The 21,262-nt window shown below is 42.2% G+C and overlaps 1 protein-coding gene across 1 annotated transcript in view; it reads left to right on the top strand.

Moving 5' to 3' along the window:
* lrfn2b (leucine rich repeat and fibronectin type III domain containing 2b) overlaps positions 1 to 21,262 on the top strand; it is a 99,417-nt gene that overhangs the window by 16,141 nt on the left and 62,014 nt on the right. Inside the window, exon 2 of the mRNA XM_068577236.1 lies at positions 12,803 to 12,857. The gene's annotated coding sequence lies outside the window, so the exon portion shown is untranslated. The remainder of the gene's footprint in view (positions 1 to 12,802; positions 12,858 to 21,262) is intronic.

Here is a 21,262-nt window from a genome sequence, read left to right as displayed (position 1 = left end):
ATAAATAGGCCAGAAAGGGTACACACATTAGATCAAGACCTCACGCGGTGAATAAATATTGTTATAAGTATTATGCACAAACGTTAATTAAAGAAAAGCATACTTTTTTTCATGTTTACGTTTGTCGGGGAGGACTATTTTCAGCGGCGGAATAATCCGTGTTTGGTGCTCTGGTGAGTATTTGGGGCAGCAGGACTGTGTGTTGGAATAGACTGAAGTGTGTGTGTGTGTGTGTGTGTGTGTGTGTTCATGGTGATGAAGGGACATGTCACACAGGGCAACAGTGTATTTAATGCTTCCTGGAGAACAATGGAGCTACGAGGAAGAGGATGTCGCAACACTTTCATGTTGGATTGACTGCACATGGGATTGAAAAAAATAAAAATAAATAAATATACTATATATACATACTACTAATAATATATATTCCCAGATAAATCATTGAGCTTGGTACCAGAAAAATCAACCCGAGTGAAATTACCTTTAAAAAAAACTCCAAATAAAACTGTAATAAAACTATAATCCTCTAATCTTCAACATAATAGTAATGATTTTATCAATAATACTATTTTTATATTGACTTCAATCATGTAGCACCTTTTTAAAGAAGTCAAAATAACAACAGAAAGCCAAGCGGTGAGGAAAAACAAGAGCAAGAGAGCTGAAAACAGAACAATCGATCAAACTAGAAAACACCACAAAATTAATTAAAGCAAACAAAAGTGATACGAAATAATAATTTAAGAGATGGCTGATTCTCCTCGGGCCGGTCGATCCAAAAGCAGAGGTGCCGAGATTGGAAAAGTTTAAGAAAAATTGTTTTTTCCCACTTTGAAAAAAAGCCAGAAAGGATGAGGGGTCACGAGAGGTCACGAGAGGTCACGCGAGGTCACTCAAAGTCACGCGAGGTCAACAGTCCTGCCGCTCGGGGCCGTACAGTGAAGCCAATACAGGCCGAGTCTCACTAGCTGCTCGCTAACGTTAGCTTGAGGAAGCATCACGCTGAGTGTGATCAAAACGTATCACTAACCCACTAAAACCTCCAGAACTCACGACAGCAACAACCGCTGACTTACATGTTTTTTTGTGAGACGGACTGAAGAGATCAGACTTTATTGAGTTAATCAAGATTCTCTGCAGACGAAGAGACTTAATCGCAGCGTTAACGCTCTCATTTAAGCCCCTTTCCCGTCTAAAAGTAGACTCTTAAGTTGAGACCCTCTTCTGTTGCAGACCCCCGGCAGCAGGGGGGGATCTGATCCAACATCCTGTAGTTGTGGTTGCTCCTGCTGCATTTTACAGGAAATAAAATGAGCATCCTCACAGTCAAATTGAGGTTATCTAAAAGGAAAAAGGTGCGAAATTAAATGAGAAGAAAGCAAGAATATCAAGTATGTAAGCAACAGTGGCGGCTGTGGATTTGGTACCTTTGCAAGCTGTTTAGTTTAACACTGATATTCTATAACGTACATCTATACAAGAAGTAGTACATGACTTTGTGTCCATCATTATCCTCCACGTTAGCCTCGGTATAGTCATCTGTTGCATTGTGGGTGCACCAGCTGTCTCGTTGTGCTCCATTAAACTAACGTTGTCCCAACGTTACCCGGAAACTTTCCGGCGCAACAGGTGCCGTGTCACCGTGAGGAGAAGCCGCGATGCCGGTTATCAGTTCTAGTTACGGGATGAGCTGAAAGCACACACCTGCGTTGTGTATACCTGCTTTTTCTGTTCCCCTTTCCATCCACCGGTTCGGTTCTGAGGGACAAATTTAGCAATTTCTCTTCTTTCTTTTCCCTGGTTAAAAAATTTAAAACATGTGAAACACAACAAAGTGCAATGGAAACAGATTTAAGTGGATAAATAATGCATCACTCAAGCTCCCACTAAAGAGACAGCGAGGAGACCGGAAACATTCCCTAAAATAGATGACAAGGAACAAACAAAGACGCCGCGTTCCCTTCAGAGTTCACTTATTGTGTTTGTTCGTGTGAAAGGTTTGACTGAAAACTCGTTAAATAATCTAATTAATTGCACGTTCTTCTTCTTCTTCTCCTTCTTCTTGTGCGGTTTAATTAGTAGCCGAACCAGACGGCAACCTGCTTCATGTGTTAAAGCTGCATTCTCTCTCCTGACCTCCAGGGAGTGACTCCTCTGGTTGTATAGAAGTCTATGTTTCATGTGTTAAAGCTGCATTCTCTCTCCTGACCACCAGGGGGTGAATCCTGTCATAAAACTCAGCATTAGCCATACGTATGCAGAGGATATGAAACACAAATATTCAACATTTCTCATGGTTTACAGAGAGTCAACAGTTTTCTGGCGACAGTTTTTGAGTCGGTTTGATAGTTGGTCTGAACAACAACTGTGATTCATTGACATCATTGATGTTTGAAAAAAATCCAGAGCCGTATTTCTGCATCGTGAGCGTTGGACCGAGACCGCACGTTACCGCGTGTTTGATGTTCTGTTAACCTCGAACAGAACATCAAACGGGCCTCGGCTCTGAGCCGCGAGCCGCGTGCCGAGCGGCCGGATGAGGAGCTAACCCAATTTGGTGTGAAAGCACAGGCGTGCCATCTGATGACGAGCGCTTCTCCGGGTGGATTTAGGGAGAGGAGAGAGGATTCAGAACCTTGAGGCGGAACATAAAATCAGCAATTAGTAGTTTGCGAGTGGGATGCCGGAAACGTTTGCCTGTGTGTGTGTAGTAAGTGTACATGTGTGACCTCACCAACTATCAGCGGGTGTTCATGTTCCTCCACTAAATTCATTTCACTCCTCGCCATTCAGGTTTTCCGGCAGCAGAGAGAGGCACGCGATGACTCACTCTCACGGCTGGTGGAAACGATTAAAACATAAATGCACAGCTTGGGTGCTGTGTGTGTGTGTGTGACTCATGGGACGGAAAAACGCTTTAACTTATGAAAACCAAATAAATGGAGATGTAGGGTTCTGTACACCGGCTCCTGACATCTCACGGTGGGGGAAGTAAGAGGGCCGGATGAGCTGAAGAGGCCTTTGAACCTCAGCGCTACAGAGCAAATGAGGTCATTTAGTAGCTAAAAAGAAGTAACACAATACAGTCAGATGTACCAAAAGGTAATCATTTTACTCGTAGGAGATTAGAGGGTCAATGAAAGAATTTGCAGAATTTCTTTCATCGTGTTTCCTTCAACATTTCTGTCTTCGGTCCACCGTTGAGCGTTAATGTTTGTATTCTTCTCTGATTCCATTTAACATTGAATCAAAAACCAAAGGTTAACACACGTTTAGTTTATTTAACAGACGAGAAAGAAAAGAAAGGAACGACTATTAACTCTGCCTCGAGGCATTCATTTGGTTATGATTTATAAAATATTGAATGTGCGTATATGTTTTCATTAAGGCATGCATACGTGAAGGTCCCACTGGAGGAAATGTTTCATAAACACTGGTATGAGTCAGTGGCGGGCTGTGGATTTTCTACCTGTGCCTTCAGTGGGCGCACCAATTTGAAAATCAATAAAATTATAAAATAGCTAAAACGTTTAATTTAAAAAAAAAAGTTTTTTAAATAAAAAAAAACATTAAAATATATATATTTTTTGGAATACTAAATTTTTTTTTTACACTTTTAAATATGTTTTTTGTAAAAAAAAAAATTAAAATAAAAATTACATTTTAAATAAAAAAGTTTAAAAAATAATAATTAAAAAAAAGAATTTAATTTAAAAAAAATTACACATTTTAGATTAAAAATTTAAAAAAATTTAATATTGAAAAAATTAAATAATAAAATAAAAATACATTTGTGATTCTGTTTAGGCCAGCACTGAAGGCTTAGCAGGCCCTGACGGCCCGCCACTGTTATGCTAAATTATATTATTACTTATTCCCTATAGTTGTATCTTAACTAGTGAAATTATTGCTGAAGCTTCTAATTAAAATCCAATATGTATTTTAAAAAAGCCCCAGTTAAAAAATGTGTCTTTTAACACTATGGCCAAATCTTATCGTAATCAAGAACAAATGTCTTTGTCTCTTGGCAGTTTTATTATTAATAGCTATTTATTGGGTTTTGGCCATCGGGTCCCAGGTGGACTTTGTCCAGTAAACACGCTGCGGCGTTAACACCGAGGCCTCTTCCTGTACTTAGGGTCTTTCTTTCTCCTCCAGCGCCCACAAAAACGCCAGCGAGGCTGCGGTGCGTGAAACGCATGCAGCTGGATTCTCCCATGAGCCTCCTCGATAGTCTCCGCCAGAGGATTTGAACACGTGCAGGTCTTTTGTGTGTGTGTGTGTGAGTGAGTGTGTGTGAGAGTGTGTATAGAGGTCCCTGGATTTAGCTCCAGCTAATCAGATCAACTTGGCATGAAAGACAAATAGGCCTCGGGCATTAGTGTGCTCAACCTGTTTAACCGTGGCATTGTCACTCCAACAGGTCACCGCTTAGCGAGGAGCCGGCACACTCTCTTTGGTGCTTAACCGAGAGCGGCCGCATCCCTTTTCGCATTTCCAGCGGGCTTCGGGGCGTAGACGATGCGGCTCCGCGATGAGCCATAAAGCCCTCTGCGGGGTTGTTTTTTTCCCCCCGCACAGCGGCGCCGATAGCCGCTTCTTCCTCGCGTCGCCGCTACGTCGGCTGCCAAGTACGGCGGGAGTCACTGAAGTGTCGCTAATCAAACGCACTCAGCGGTGCGATGGCTTTGTTCGACAGGAGAGGGTCGAGAAAACAAAACACACACACACACACACACACATTTCCCCGCTTCCCTCGACATGCAGGGTTTTCGAGATGATGCGGATGTCGTTACAGCTCGCTGTCGCGCGTCCACCGGGGCTCAAAGATTCAGCGATTGGCGGGCGAAGGTCGCCGCGACCTTGTGTCCGTCTCGTTCTCACCGGAGCGATATCTCGGGGACGCCCGGGGGGGGGAATTGCATCGACATCATGCCAACATCTTGATCTGTAGCTCCACCCGGCTGACATCAGATCACAACCTAAAGCCCCTCCGCGATAACTATAGCGATAGCGATAGCGCTAGCGATCGGCCTTCACACACTTCTGTTGACCTTTTGAGCGTCTCAAGTCATCTTGCGACACCCTGCCGGCTGCGTGTTTGCCCTCTGCGGACCTGTGCATCAGAAGCTTGTGTGTTTGCATGTCTTGCTCAGTGTTGCGCGGATATATTCTCATTATTTCTGCCATGTAAATATTTCCGCATATGCTGCACGTCCACAGGAGATTTCATCTTTTTTGCATCACGGTGAAGTCGAGCGTGAAGACCCCCCCCTTTCCTTCCCCGATGGTTTCATGGCATCTGCCAGTGCCTATAAATCCTTCATCATCCTCCCAGCTCACTGGTTGGAGAGTCAACTCCGACATTATAATGATGATAAACAAGATGCAGATTGTGGTGGCAGTAACATTGTAAGCAACTCAGTTTGTGTTCTGCTTTTGAAACTGTTTGTCGATCAATTTTGTTGGTTTTGTTCCACGTTTTTTGCAGCATTAAGCAAAATTTCATTCATTGTTTTGAGATGAGGTGCTTTTATTTTGAAGGCGGAAAACAGAGTTGAAAAGGAAGTCGCATTGTGCGCAGTTTAATGTCTAAAGCGACTAATTTTTAATTCAAATTAGAGAAAAAAAACGGTATCAGCACTCCCCCGGAGAGGCTCAAGATTAGTTTGAGTTGGTATAAATGTAATTAACTGTTTATGTTTTGAGGTAGCTTAGCATAAATGTTGGCTATATATATGCTACTAATGCCAGAGGAGAAAGCTGACAGTTCTGTTTTTTGTGCCTTTTAAACACAGCTCTTACGTTGGCTTTGGAATAAATAAAACACATTTAAAATCAGTCAAAGTGCAGGTCCATCTGTATCCATGGGGTACGCCACAAAGATCCACGCTGACTTAATAAAAAGACTTCCAGAAACACAGCAGCGTCTCGTTCGCCTGGTCATTACACTGTACGTGTAGAAACTTCCCAAAATGAGACATTTACAGCAATCATTAGTTGTTATTGATTCGTTTCCGTGGCCTTGGGAAATGACTCTGCGCTCGCTTTCAACGCAGCGAGCTCCTCCTGAATGTGACCTGAACTACAATTTACTCACAAATCAGCCGACTCACAGCCCCGAGAGCACGAGGAGAGACAGTAAATTGTAAGTCTGGCTGCATTAAACCCCCGACAGGTGCTGCAGGAGAGGACAGAATATCCGATATATCCCTGATGTCTTCAGCAAGGCATGATCCGGGAACGTTGCACGACTGTAGTGACGAGTAATTTGACCTTTATGAGGAAAAAATCATCTCAGATTTATCTTGTGAAACTGGACCCGGAGGTCGGTAAACCACAAAGGATTGCAAGGATTACAAGGGGGGAGGGATTTACGTAAGACCTGTTTTGTTGCTTGGGGGTTATAATGTTATAATGTTTTATTGGAAGAGTCGGGCCAGCGTGGGAAGTGTCATCTGATGTTAACCCCGTAGGGAGCGCTGCTGTCTTCGAGTGGCCGCTCATGCGACGCGCCTCTGTGATTCGATTGATGCTCAGACATCTCGAGAAGCAATCAACGCCTTTTTGTCAGACCACCAACGAGCACAGAAACCATTAAAAAAAAAGCCCCCGAAGTCTCATTAGGAATCCACCGATTGATACCGCCTGACAATGGTCTTGTTGCATTGACGCTCCAATGCTATAACACATTATTATATCAATAAATACCCATGGACTGCTGTTGCTTTATTTCAAATTACCTGGTATATGTGCTTATCTGCCATGTATTATTCATTATAACTATGAGAACTAAGTAGTTGATTGACACCTCATTTGAGCCAATAGGTGCTTCCATGTCCTGTCCACAGCCGACAGTAGCCAATGAGAGTTCAGGTTGAAGGGTAGTGCCGGCCCCTTTTTTTTTGCTGCTTCAGGTGGAGCTTTTAAGTCGAAACTAGGACCATGGGTCATATTTCCCGCCGCCCTTTTGGTCCTTTTTCGCAACCATTCGTGGCAGAAAGAGGGCGCGGCTACGTTAGCTAGTGAACACGTAGCCTCACTAGCTAACGTAAACTGACCCGGTCACATTTCTGTAAAACAGTTTTCATTTCCGCTATCAACCATGGAAAATTAACCAATATTTCTGCTTTATACTTGTTGAGGAAGTCCTGCAAACTTGGGAAAACATCAAACGCCCCCGTGTCCGGGTTCATAATATTATCCATAGTCGCACATAGCTCCTCCAGGACGAGCTACTTCAGGCGTCATTCGCGGCGCCCGACAAAAAATTCACTTTTTCTCAACCGTTCCTATCTGTGCATTGACTTTATATGTTATCTACTTGCGCTAACATTTCGCAACTCCTTCGGTGTGAACACGGCATAAGACCCCTAGACATATCCTTAGAAAGTCATGTGGAAACAATGGCACGTATGTGGTATGGTTAGCAAATACATCTCCAGGGAATAAGTAGCCGTATGCATTTGATCACGTTCAAATGGAACTAATATCCCTCTACTTGCCTGCTCAAACGTCGATTACTCGATGCCAGGAGCACTTACCGTGATCCTGACGTTCTCAAACTCATGCATGTCTGAAAACAGCTGTCATTGTATATTTCGGTCATGCCTCGGTTGGGGTGTTTTAGGCTCATGTCAAAGGTTAAAAGCCATGAACTGGTTTACCAAAAGTCTTGCCACATCGCAATCGACTCAGCAATTCTCCCCTTCTGGTTCTGAGGCCCTCTGACCTTTGTCTCGAGACATAAAGACAATCAGGCGGTCCATTTATTCATGTAATCTGTTTCCTGTCTTATTTTTTAAGTCCCTGTCCTCGTGTGTCATGTTTAGTTTCACCCCCCCGGCTTCGTCACGCCACACCTGTGTGTCATTAGTTGATTCGTCTCATGTGTAATTAGCCTCGTGTGGTTCCCTGTTCCCCATCAGCTCGTCTGCTGGTAGTTACTGATTTCTACTTTGTGTTTTGCTTTCCTTCAGTGATTAGGATTAGGTTTTTCGGGTTGGGGATTGTCTCCTGGGGACGATCCATTTAGAGGTGATTGACAGGTCCCTGAAGGCATCGTTCGGTCTCAGAGCTTCATCCCACACAAGTAAAACTGCACTCCAGAGGGGTTTCCTCTGCTTTAGCTCCTCACTGTGACCTAATTATCCCGCAGCGACGACCAAACTATCCCCTCGTTTAATCTCTGAACTAAAGAGCCCCGAACGTCACACGCGAACGACAGCTGACGGCTTTGATGCCGCGGAGATCGTCAGAGTGTTTGCGTGCCGCCCCGCTCCCTCCTCTCCGATGTAATGGCAGCCATTAGGTGTCCGTCAGCGCGTCCCGTCGCCGATGGAAGTCGACAGCTCCTGCACGCTCGCGCGCGTCGTTAATCGCCTCCCGTTGTCTTCACGGTCGCATAGCGAGCGGCAGGATGACACGCTGCTCATCTGCTTCTGCCGAGGCCGATACCTTCTGATCACTGGCATCTGCTCACGTCACGTTTGAGGTCATGTGACGGCGTGACGTTGAGCTGGAGATATTGATCCTTTACATCGGCCACAGGGTTGGGAGATGTGGGCTCAAACCTTTGCAGCACGGTGAACATTTGATTTTCTTCTCTTTTTGTGTACTGATCTTTGTGTTCTGATCCGTTTTTAATTTATTTCCCTCCATAAAAGTTTTTGGAGATTTATAACATCATCGCTGTCACATTTCTATTGCCTTGAAACTATTATTATTATTACATCAGACGTCCTCTAGACGTCCCTCTCTCTCTCTCTAGTCTCTTTCTCTCTCTAGTCTCTCTAGTCTAGTCCCTCTTTAGTCTACCTCTCTCTCTCTCTCTCTCTCTCTCTCTAGTCTAGTCTCTCTCTCTAGTCTCTCTCTCTCTCTAGTCTCTCTTTCTCTCTAGTCTCTCTCTCTCTAGTCTAGTCCCTCTTTAGTCTATCTCTCTCTCTTGTCTTGTCTCTCTCTCTAGTCTAGTCTCTCTCTCGTCTCGCTTTCTCTAGTCTTTCTAGTCTAGTCCTTCTTTAGTCTATCTCTCTCTCTAGTCTAGTCTTTCTCTCTCTAGTCTAGTCCCTTTCTCAATAGTCTAGTCTCTCCCTGTCTCGTCTCACTCTCTCGTCTCTCTAGTCTCTTTCTCTAGTCTGGTCTCTCTCTCTATTCTCGTCTCACTCTCTCATCTCTAGTCTATCTCTCTCTAGTCTCTAGTCTCTGTCTACTTGTCTAGTCTCCCTCTCTCTCTCTCCACACACACACACACACACACACACTGACTGGAAGTCCACACAAAAGCAGCTGAATCGTCACATGAAGTCATTATTTGGAGCTCAGAGCGTTGACCTTTAACACACTCAGAGACACAAATGTCATTTCCATTCTTCATCTGTGCTGAAGGGCAAAAGAGAAGAGACAGTTTTGAGCAACAAGCTCCAAAAAAGTTACGATGTTAGCAAACAGTTGCCAGTTGCCGTGTTTACAACAGAGCAACACAAGTCGTATTAGCGGACAACAACAGGTGTGTGCATGTCATGCACGCACCTCCAGCCTCCTTGTCTCCTGGAATGTGAACACAACAGGAACTGCCCTTGCAAGCATCCTTGGGATGTTGCATATCAATATTTTGGATGATTTCTGTATTTTTTTGGTCCCAATGCATCTTTCCGAGGCGAGAGTCACAACATCCCCCCTCCTCCCCCTCCGACGCTGCGATCCCAGAATATAAATGAGAGCGTAGAGCGCCGTGCACACGGCCTGGAAAGCTGCACGGCGCCCCTCGCGTCTTCTTCGCCTCTTGTCCGCGGCCGACAGCGAGTAAAGTTCATCCGGGCCCGCCGGGGATGATGAGCATCGCGCGCAGATTAAACCTCGATGTGCTCTCGCCGGCTGGCTGCTCGTCAAGTGAACGGACCGGAGCGACGGGAGGAGGCGGAGAGCTGAGTGGATCCGCTGCCTCCAGTCGGAAGCCCAGGAAAGAGCTCGGACCCCCTCGAGTCGGCCGCCGGTACTCGGTTTGCCCCGCGGCCAGTGAATGCATCACGAGAGCAAAACAACCTCAGCCCCTCGCCGACGCTTCCCCCTCATGCAAGAGCAGCTCGTGAATGGATTCATTGATGACATGTCGGTCACTTTGAGAGGGAGAGAGAGAGAGAGAGAGACAGAGAGAGAGAGAGAGAGAGAGAGAGAGAGAGAGAGAGAGAGAGAAGTTGTTGCTTCATCATCAGCTTCAACCTCATGACATCAATCCGAATGATTAATAAACATGTAATATATTCAGATTATCTCCTCAACCACAAGGCCTATTTGAATAATTTAAAAAGGTTTAATATACAGAAAACCTTTGGGAACATAGATAATTAGTTCATATATGTGTTACTGGTATATTGGTTTATATATATATATATATATATATATATATATATATATATATATATATATATATATATATATATATATATATATATATATATTTGCACAGAAAAGGATTGGAAATATATATATTTTGCAAAAAAACTAATCATTACAAGTTGTATTTTCTTATCGTATAGTGTAATTGGCTGTATTTTAATTCCATGTATAACATAGCTCGATGTGTTGAGAGTATCTGTGCGAAGTTTGGCTTTGATTGAGTGAAGTTTCTAATAATTATTGGCGTGTGCTGCTCGTCGTGCAAATCCCGGGGATGACGTTTGTGTCGTCTGCTGGACCGAGCCACGCTCGTTCTTCACTTCCTCCACATGAGTGATCAGAGCATCGCGGTGCAGGTCGAGCATTAAAAATGATGCGAGTCAGTGATTCACCTCGTCGTCACGCAGGAGGAGAACATGTCGCCGCTGTTATTCTTTACGATCAGTTAATGAGAGCGTAGCGTTCATTACTGGGGCTGAGGGTCACGTGATGTTCCTGCTAAACATAGCTAATGAAGAACAGGCTGGACCATATATATATATATATATCTATATATAATATATATATATATATATATATATATATATATATATATATATATATATATATATATATATAAGATATTTATTTATTATAATATAAAAATATGAAATAAATAAATACAAAATTATAATGAAATTTTTATATATATATATATAAATGTGTGTGTATATATATATATATATTAAAAAATATATTACATATATATTTAAATATATATATATTTGTTTTAACATTATATTTATATATTGTATGTAATATAGCATTAAACAAAATATATAAATGTTTTGAATCTATATGTTTTAAATATCAGATCAATATAAAAATATATATACATATTTATATATACATATATAAATATTAAAAAAATTGTTGTAAATATTATATCTATATAATATATAAAAAATAATATATATATAGTTTTTTTATACATAGTTAATGATTAATAGGAGTTATTTAATAGTGTCCAAACTTGCATGATTATATATATATATATATATATGTATATATATATATATATATATATACATATATATATATATGTATATATATATATATATATATATATATATATACATATATATATATATATATATATATGTATATATATATACATATATATATATATATATATATATATATATATATATATATATATATGTATATATATCTTTTCTGCCCCTGCTGCGCGTCATGCAGGCTGCATGTTTCATTCCATTGTCTCCATCAAAGCCGGCTGCAGCCCTGCAGCTCGTGTGAACCCACCTGAGTGACTGAGGACGGCTCCGTCAGCAGCACATCACGCTGATGGCTCTTTTTCTTTTTTCATTTCCCCTGCTGAAGGCCTATATATAGGCCCGACAGGGAAGGAAAGATGCAACACTGGCACAATGGCATTTATAGGTGGGAGGGAAACCTTCTCCTGGATCAGCTGTCGCTTGTAAACCTTTATATTCCATTTCTTATTAGACGGCACTTCAACAGCACTTCTATGCTACGCGGGCTACCGGAGGTCTACGCTGGCTGCTTTTGCTTTTCAATAATTAGAACGGTGAAGAGAGACCTGCTCGACTTCACAGGATCAGCGTGATCGGCGTCTGTTTGGATCCGTGTGTAGCGTTAGCTTCTATCTTTAGCTTTATCACCGCTTTTTTAAAAACATATATTGTCGACCGGTTTGTCTGCTTGTCTCTGAAATCACTTTCACAATTTCCCAAAAAGATATTACATTTTTACAATATTTCTTCAGGAACTGCAGTTGGTGACAATGTGAGCTCTATGGAACAAAAGCCTGACACCTTTACACCCTGATACTTCGACAACCTGATACCTTGACACCTTTGCTGCTTGATACTTGACATCTTGACACCTTTTTATGAACCGAACGACACCTTTTTTTTGACTCAAACTCCTTCCTAACATGCCAAGTCTTTGTTTTATTGAGATTTCTGTTGCAGATTCTGATTCTTGAGGTCTTAATCTTTTCAAAAAGGTGTCATATTAGTACGTGAGCTGTTGTTAAGACCCTGAACCATACAGTTTGAAAGACTTGGGGACCGCTCGAGGAGGCATTTTTGGAGAATCTTGCTCATATCATGCTGGATGTTCATAGTTATGATCAAAATATGGTGTAAAATGGACTATTTGACTATTCCTATGTTGTAATGAAACTTTATTCATAGTTTGCTTTAACGATGAGATGATTAACTGATCAGTCGATGAGCACAAAATGAATTGTTGGTTTTGAAAATTGTTTAAAATAGCAAAATAAGTACATTTCGATCGAACAACGTTATGTAAAGTGGTGAAATAGCAACACAATCATAGCTTCCTTGTTTTAAAATGTGATCTTCATGTTTTTTTACAGAGATGGATTCTGTTGTACAGCTGAGTCCCGGCAACTCCATCTCCCCAAATATCAGGTGAGAAAAACTGACTTTTTAATGTGGCCAAACAAAAAAAACCTGCTGGATAACACCGACCAACTGTGCCTGAAGTTTGAACATCCTAAGTAGATCATCGCTACCCTGGATGAGATTGTGGTTTCCGTGTTGTATGAAGAACTTCAAAGCCGGAGACCTCGCTCCTAATTCTGTTAACGCTCCCAGACTTCCAAACGCTCGCTCATCCGGAAATTACGAGCTACACCGTGACGCGATAATTCTCCGCAGAGTGCTGGATTTGAGGGCTTATGTTTGATAAATTCTACAACTCTGGACTCAAAGGGGTTTCAGGTGATGTTCTAATCCGCGGCGGTGATGGGCAGTGTGTGTGTGAGTGTGTGTGTTTGTGTGCGAGGCTTTAGCCGGACCTGTTGGCGGAGCCGCGCTCAAAGGCCAGAAGACCGCAATCCGAGTCGGCAGCCGGCGGATTGAGGTCACGTCAGTCCAACGAAACTTATTTATATATAAATATATTTTAAGCTGCAAAAAACATCAGTAATTGACTCAGAGTTTGATTCCTCAAACAACTTTAGAGGTGTTTCAAGAATTTCTACAAACGCAGATTTCCGAGTGCATACTGTGTGTATTGTGAGGAAACTGTTGCAGATCAGAGGACATTTATCATTTGCGGCGCTGTTCTTAAAATCCAGCCCATCGGGACTAATTTGAGCTGCTTCGTGTTGTTGTTCGCTGTGCAGGCTTTCTGATCATCTGACGGCTCTCAACACACAAGTAAAGTTGAATCCGCTGAGATTACCGCTGGCCTTCAACCACTCAATGTTTCGTTTCAGGATTTGGTGAAGATGTTGCTCTGCTTTTTCCCAGTCCTTGAGATTCAGCTACCAATAGCTCTGGAGAGGTTTTTTCACGCTGGCGGCCACTTACAGATAAAAATCTCTTCTGTCAAGACCCTCTCCTCGAAATCTAAGCTACAAAATTGTATTTCTAATGCAGGAAGAGTTTCCAAAATAGCAGTGGTGGGCCCTCAGGGCCTCACAAAGTTATAGCTATTTTAATATAATTGTTTTTTTTTATAAATGCACCACATGTATGATGATTATTTTTCCCTATTAGCTTATTTTCTCAGTCTTGCACAGCTTTCTCTGTTGCTCCGCCCCTTCCAGCCTGCTGCGTGGCTGCTGGTTAAAACCGCTCATCCGATCACATTTCACCGTTTCTCTGGTAGATTAGCGGCTTAAACTACATGGAGAGGCCTTTTAGCGACAGCCGATCCACTTAGACTGAAGGCACAGGTAGAAAATCCACTGCAAAATAGTACTTTTGGTATTGGGCAGCCCTAAAGCAGTGTGCACTTTACTCTGTGCCTGTGCTCTTGAGCTGACTTCCTGTCATTGCCGCTGTTTTTCTTGGCTCTGTGGCGGCTCTGCTGAAGGTCGGTTAGACTCGCAGCGCAAGCTAGCAGCGAGTGGATGGTCTCTCTCTCTCTCTCTCTCTCTCTCTCTTTCTCTCTGACAGAGGGCCTCATTTGAAAGGCGTTCCCTGGAGAACCGCTTTCAGATCAGACACCTGGATACTGCGTCTTGGAGCCGAATCGATATCTGTCGCGGCCGAGCCCACGAGCCCTGCAGCGCAGCGTGCCGGCTGCTCGCTCCCAGTCAGGCTGCTGCACAGAGGCTAAACACTCCCCCAGTTACATTGTCCTCCTCGGTTGGTTTTTACTGCCTTTGTATCAGAAAATGGCCGTAATATATCACGGAGGAGGAGAGAGGGCGGTAATAGGATTATTGATCAATACTAATGATTCAATTACTTCTGCAGGTTCTTCATTTTCTGGCTTTCTAGTCCACTAACACGAGCAAAAGCACTCAAAACAGCGAGTGAAACAAATGATGGAATGAAACCAATTTTACAGTATATTTCATGGCGATTAAATGTTCCAGTTTCTGCTACTTGGCTCGCTTGTGAAACTGTGACATGCAGTTATTTATGTTAACTAGGTCGATGGGATACGAGGTGGTATGGGGGTGATCTGTAACACAAGATGGTCCTCAAGATGGTTGTTTGTTCGAGGTCAATATAGGTTGCCAATTCTGGTTTTTAGCAATAAGCCACAAAGGAACAACAGGATAAAAGCACTTTGAATGTGAGTGTTTGTGCAGTTTAACCACAAACTAACACACTCAAACCGTGTAAAAAGCCTAAAATAGTACTCTACATTTTGTAGCGGTTCATTGACGATACAACAGTCGATGAAAATATTCTCTCAAGCAGCTGTTAGTGGTGAAGTGGGAGATACCGTAGCTTTGGCGCTGAGTGGTGAGCCTGAGTAAACAGTAATCTAATGCCGCATACTTCTACAGTTCATGAATTACAGCACAACCAACGGTCTTCTGTCGGGTATTCGGCTCTAACCGACTTCGTTTTCAGTCAAAAGTTTATTTTCCAACAGTGACCAGACTTGTATACCATTCTTTGGTGCACCTTTTGTTTAGTTGCTATGTATGTTTCTACCTCTGGTCGAGGGGATTGATGTCAGAGTTCTTTAACCCAGCGGTCCCCAACCACCGGTGCAGTACCGGTCCGAAGGTCCCTTGGTAAGAGTGTCAAGAGGTTACGTATCACGTAATTTACGTACATTACGTATCACGTGAACTACGTGATACGTAGCTTACGTATCACGTAAGCTACGTATCACTTAAATTACGTGAGACGTAACCTACGTCTCACGTAATTTACATGATACGTAATGTACGTAAATTACGTGACACGTAACCTACGTGTCACGTAACCTACGTATCACATGAACTACGTGATATGTAGCTTACGTATCACGTAACCTACGTATCACTTAAATTACGTGATACGTAGGTTACGTTATACATAGGTTACGTATCACGTAATTTACGTACATTACGTATCATGTAAATTACGTGAGACGTAGGTTACGTGGTACGTAACCTCTTAACACATGTCAAGTAGTTACGTTGATACGTTACCCGAAAAATTAAACTCAAAAGTCTGGTTCAACTATGCCGGTGTTCTGGGTTTAATATCCATTTTCAAAATCCTGTCTTTGTTAAGTGGGTTTAAGTTATGGAGTCGACGGGTCGCTAGTCTCCCGTCCCCTCGAGATGGGACCAGTTCAGCGTAATAGTGAGTTGTATTTTTACACACTTTATAATTGTCTCTATTACATCGTATTTATCGCCGACACCGTGAATGCCGGTCTGTGAAAATATCGTCTTACACGAAACCGGTCCGTGGCGTTAAAAAGATTGGGGGCCGCTGCTTTAGCTCACCAACAGGCACCTGATTGGCTCAGTTGTTTTCCAACCGGAGAACAAAAATGGAACAAGGCTAATAAAAAAAAAAGAAGCTTTCTTGTGTGTTTTCGTGTTGCTGTGCAGATATCGTTCTCCCTTTCTGGCTCTCCCCCCCTCATTAGGTCTGGCATTACTACAGTGTTTACAGACTGTGCTAATGTGTTTGTTTTCCATACATATTCCCGAGAGACAGGAGGTAATGCGTTCAGCATAAGAACACAATGGGGAACGTAGATTCTCGTTACGGAGCGAGCGATGTGAAGATCTGCTTCTCCGGCGCTGCACGCTGCACCTGCTGGGCGCCGCCAGTCACAGCACTTGCATAAAAAAGGAAGTGGAAAGTATGAACAGTGAGCAGGTCAGCACCTTCAAGTTCATTCTTTGATCAAAAAGCACCGCTGTGGACTTTCAAAAAAACCCCAACTGCTATTCCCTTGATGTCCACAGAGGTTGTGATTACAAAGGCCCTCTTTTCCTCACAGGAACTCATTAATAATTTACAGGATATTTGCATGCACTCCACCGTGTGTTGCATTAGCGTGTAAAGGTCTGTCTCTGACAATGAGAGTTTCTCAAAGTCAAAGGCGGACCCTTCAACGGCTGATGCTACGTCGTCAAGGTCTGTTCCAATGTCAAGGATTTTATTGAGGGTTGTCAAGGACTCGTGTTTGTGTCCTCCAGGGTCCTAAAAACTCCAACGGTCCTGTGTGTGGGATGCATTAGGCAAGTGCATTTGTACACCACATTTCAACAACAATGTGATTCAAAGTGCTTCACATAAAACCATTAAAAGCATCAAACTTCATGCAGAAGAAAAGTTGCAGTGCAGTTTAAGAAGTAAAATGCAAAAATCCTTGAAATTGGTTCAATTTCAGGCGACAGCAAATAGAAAAGTCTTCATTTTTCGGCGTTACCCGTCCCTTGAGTTGGAAACGGAAACATGCTAAGCTATCATAATTATTATCTGTATTATTATTTCAATGCCGATTCAGTCTTCACTCATACGAGATCAGCGAGGCAGAGCAGAGCCGGCACGTGTTCACGTCCAACTCTGTGAAAACCAGAGTTGGTTTGGATTGTCGGAAGTTTGAAAAGACTGCAGGCGAGGCGATATTTATTTTATGGTTTTGTGTTGTTTCTGTCGGGACACGGTACAAGTCACTTCCCCTCCAGCCTTCTTAAAAAATGCAGCACAAGGGGAGAGGAGGGTTGTCTGAATAAAGAGTGGTGTTTTCACTACATATGTATGTTCTCTGTATCATCGCTCATGAGCCTGAAACCCCCAAAAATATTCTTCCAATGCGAAGCAACTTATTTTTAAGTTTTTTCTCAATTTTTTCCCCCAAAGCATATGTTTGCTTTTTTGCAGGATTATGTATGTTTTCATAGTAAAATGGTTGGTTTTCAAAGTTTTTTAAATGTGTTTATTATAGCGATGAATTATAGCGACTTATGGAAGGTATACCTTCTATAAGTATATACAGGTATACTACTATACATATATATATATATATATATATATATATATATATATATATATATATATATATATATATATATATATATAGTATACTGCTATATATAGCAGTCAAAGTTGAATTTCTGCCCCGATGTATCCCATAATGCATCAGCACATCCAAAATCATCGACAAATTTAAAAAGACTGTCGCGAGGGTAAAGACACAGAATATTAATCTAAACACAGATGCACAACACATTAACTATATATTTATATAAATATACATATATATACGCGTTATACGGTGTTTTACTGCTTGGCCTGCATGTCATCGGCGGTGATTAAGATTCAGCAGGAGACGGAGGAGAAGAAACAATCGGCCATGGCAGACTCATTGCTTAGACGAGCTCGTGCTGCCTGAGCAGGTGAATCCCAAGGGACGCTTACTCATACATCTTCATAAGCATCGCTGCGCCCCGATCTCTTCTGTGCTGCTGCGAATTTAACTGAATAAACAACGCTGTCCAAGTTATTCATTGCGGGCCAATAATGAATATATTTATTTTATTTCTATTGCAGCTGCGGATTTGACTCACAAATCTCCTTGCGTAATATTTTATTTTGTTTCGCTTGCAGTTGCTTGCAGCCGAGCAGCAATCACCAACAAAGGATTATTAAATCCCAATGTATTAACATCCAATGCAACATCATAACTTTATAAAAAAAAATAAAGTGTCAACGCACACAACCAATGCATGTGCAACGGTCATGTGCAAATGTAAAATATTTGCAGGTAAATTGATTATATTGTCAGGGCATTGACAAGCTGGACAAATTGGGTTCTGACATGTGATACACAAACATACAACAATTGTGTGGTTGCAGAGATTCACCCTTTTTACTTTAGGTATGACATTTCCAAGGAAAGCTCCTTCAAATAAATTGGTTTTCAATGACGATAAAACTCCTTGAAATCAGCCTTTCAGGGCTTTGTACGTGGACTCGCAGACACCGACATGCACGCGTGTTTGTCTGTGTGTGTCCGCATTGTGGTGAATTTTAATAAACGCCTTCGTTGGCGCTGTCGTCCGGTGACGGTGTCCTCCCACTCCATCGCCGGCTCGCTGACAATGTCACCAGACGAAGCACCTGCACATTAAACCAAAAGGATGAAATAAATTAACAACACCACATTGAGCAAAAGGCTCATCGTTCATCGCCCCTCGAAGTCTTGTGCCCGCATGGCAATTAAAAAAAAAAATTGGGATCATTTAGCCGCCATTTATGCACACAATGTGTAACCGTTATGATGCGTGTTCATGCAAACGGATGGATTGAATCGGAGAAAGCAAATGAGGCCGTTATGATGATGATGATGAGAGGGACGTGGCGGCGACGAGATTGTGTGTGCGTGGAGGGTTGTGTACTTCTCCACATGTAAGCGGTGTACGTGGGAAGGGGTTTCCGGATAAGAAGGGGCAAGTATGACATTGTCGTAACGGGAGCTTATCAGCGAAGGCGAGAAAGGCTCCGTGTGAAAGACCGCTAGCTCTCCTTGAGTTTCACAGATTGTGATATCAGCAGTGGGAGGCAGATACGGTGTGTGTCCAGGGTAATAGTGTTGGCTCTGCCCCAAAGGGGAAGGGGAAGGGAAGGGGAAGGGAAGGATCGCGTATCGGCGTAATGAATTGCAAAGGGAGACAACCCTGTGGGGCCCGCTGCCTCGCGCGAGCACGCATAATGGACATGTATTGTGTTTCCTTGAGGCCTGTGGGCAGGCTAATTGACAGGAAGCTAATTCTAGCTCTTCGCTGGAGACCGAGCAAAACAAAAGCGTCTCTCTCTCTCGCTGTTTCCCTGCGAGTCTGTCCCCCGTCTGGTTCCTCCTGGCCTCATTTTGTCTTTAACTGTTTTTTTCAGATGTCACATGAGTTTATGATATCTATTTGTTTTCCCTACTGGGGACAGCGTGACCCTAAAAAAAAACAACAAAAAAATACGATACCCTTACGTAAAAGACAGAAAAGTTGCAGAAGTTTTGGCCGAGCTGCACGGGGGGAAGATAACAAGGGATGGAGCTTGTGTGTCAGAAAGATGCAGTCGCGTCTCATGAGGCGTTTTCCCCTAAACTAAGTACGTTTCAGCAGTAGTTCACTCTAACAAGAGCAAACCGTCACAATGGGCTCCATGTTGGAACCTCTGATACATATATATATATATATATATATATATATATATATATATATATATATATATATATATATATATATATATATATATACACACACACATATATACGGCTTGTCTCTGGGGTAGAAAGACAGCGTGCAGTCCGTCCTCTTTGCAGGTGTCCGTGGTGGAAAGGTCATGTGGTTCAGGTTCTCTCTGTTCGGAGACGCCTGGAGGTGTCATCACCATCGCTGACATCCATCCCTCGGATACGTTTAAATTCTATCTTTATTGTTTACAGCCGAGAATACACACACACACACAACATCTATTGCTTCGCTGTCCATGCAGGGAGTTGATCTTCCCGAGGTCATTTTTTTCCTGTTTAACCCTCTGAACCACAAAACCCTTCTATAAATAATGGGCAAAAACTACACGGTGTATTCTTGCCAGAGGCTGTAACATTCGGCATTATCGTCCGATTTTCCTCTTCCCGGCGGTCCTTGAACACATCGTGTGCGGCCAACGCTTTTGCCACAAAAAAAGCCGACCATGTCCTTCTTGTGACAGTGTTCACGAAGGTAGTTTTCAACCCAATCCTTCCAAGTACTTTACCCCAAACTTAATTTCCCCATAGCCTAAAAAAAAAGTGCTTTCAGTGCCTAAAGCGACCCAAACCTGATAGATGTCAGAATATACTGGAGCCAAACTGTATATAAGAAGTCAAGGAGGGCTGCGCTGTGCAGTGACGGCTGTGAGTGATGGTAAGACTTGCTGCTTCGTCGTCCAAGACATTTTCTCCAGAAAGGTCCATACGTTTGGTGCGTGAGTGATTTATGAGGATTTTGGGCTCGTAGCCCAGAACGCTCGTCATGTGGAGGCGGCGTGAGCAACGAAGAGCTGAAAACCTATAGTGCACGGTAGAGACGTGTCACTCAGCTCTGACACGCCTGTGCATATACACACACACACACACACACACACACACACACACACACTCACATCAATATACAGCACACTCACAACACCCCCGGCAAAATGAAATGAAATGTGTGGAAATCCTCTGCGTTACATACTGAGGATTAGTGGCCATTTATAGGCAATACATTATGGATGTTTATATATATATATATATATATATATATATATACATATATATATATATATATATATATATATATATATATATATATATATATACACACATATATACACATATATACACATTTTTTGTCATAGTATATACATATATATGCATTTTCATGTTTATTTTTTATTTATTTATACATTTTTTATTTATATATTTACAAATATATATATGAATATAAATTTATATATATATTATTTATTTAGTACATAAAAATATATATGTAAATATATTATTTATATATATACACACACACACATATGTATTTATATAGTTAGTTAATTGGAAATGATTAAATGATTGGTTCATGTAATGTCTCATTCCA

Source organism: Clinocottus analis, unplaced genomic scaffold (genome assembly GCF_023055335.1).
Source record: "Clinocottus analis isolate CAN_PGR_092001 unplaced genomic scaffold, fCliAna1.0.p SCAF_15, whole genome shotgun sequence".
Classification (NCBI taxonomy): Eukaryota; Metazoa; Chordata; class Actinopteri; order Perciformes; family Cottidae; genus Clinocottus; species Clinocottus analis.
The sequence above is the reverse complement of the archived record's forward strand: the minus strand, read 5'-3'. Positions and strand labels throughout refer to the sequence as shown.